A 994-nucleotide genomic window follows, 5' to 3' on the forward strand; every position below is an offset into this window, starting at 1 on the left:
AGGACAGGTCATGAGGACAGCGCTGAGCTGGAAGGTTGGAACTGAGGTAAGGTGGGGGATGGGGAAATGAGAAAACTGGTGAAGTCCACATTGATGTCCTGGGGTTGAATTTATCCGAGGCGAAAGATGGGGCGTTCTTCCTTCAGGCAACGGGTGGGGAGTGAGCGGCGATGGAGGAGGCCCAGGACCTGCATGTCCTCGGCAGAGTGGGAGGGGGAGTTGAGAGGGTGATGGGGTTGATTGGTGCGGGTGTCCTGGAGATGCTCCCTCAAGCGCTGTGACTTGACTCTGCGAGGAGTCTCCAGTCGCCCCAATGTAGAGGAGACCGCATCGGGAGCAATGGATACAAGCAATGATATTGGTGGAAACCTTCTCACGATCGTGGCCCGGGTTCGATTTCCGGGCAGGGAAGCAATTTACAATAGGGCTGTGAGGTAGCAATGCTGTATCCCTGGTGGTCTAGTGGTTAGGATTCGGCGCTTTCACCGCTGCGGCCCGGGTTCGATTCCCGGTCAGGGAAATAATTCTCAGTGGATCTTTCGCCTACCCGTTCTCTTTAAATGCGCTGTACAGTTACTTATTGGCCTTCGTTGTTACTGGCTGCTGTAGTGTGCAGTTCCTCGTTGAAATAGTGTCCTGATTCAGGCCTGTTTGGATGTGAAGGTATCATTGCTTCTGGAGATAAGAACTTGGTTCGTGTGCGTTGTTTTCCTGTAGACGCTAGTGTGAAGTTCCCCATTGACGGTTCGCTCTACTGTGACATCTAGAAATGGCACTTTGTTGTTGTTCTCCTCTTTTGTGAATTTTATGCCCGTAAGGAGATTGTTGATGTGTTGTAGTTTTCCTCTAATTTGCTTCATGTTTTGATGACAAAAGTGTCATCACTGTGACGGACAACAAAGTTTGGGTTGGATCGTTGGAAGGGCTGTTGGTTTGAGACTCTGCATTATTGCTTCTGCTGGGAATCCTGATACTGGCGGTTTCATGGGTGTTT

At 50.5% G+C, this 994-nt stretch overlaps 1 non-coding gene across 1 annotated transcript; it reads left to right on the forward strand.

Moving 5' to 3' along the window:
* Positions 1-448: 448 nt before the first annotated feature.
* trnae-uuc lies at positions 449-520 on the forward strand. Its single transcript has one exon. It is a non-coding gene; the product is annotated as a tRNA-Glu (tRNA).
* Positions 521-994: the final 474 nt, after the last annotated feature.

This window comes from Chiloscyllium plagiosum, unplaced genomic scaffold, assembly GCF_004010195.1.
Source record: "Chiloscyllium plagiosum isolate BGI_BamShark_2017 unplaced genomic scaffold, ASM401019v2 scaf_48140, whole genome shotgun sequence".
Taxonomy (NCBI): Eukaryota; Metazoa; Chordata; class Chondrichthyes; order Orectolobiformes; family Hemiscylliidae; genus Chiloscyllium; species Chiloscyllium plagiosum.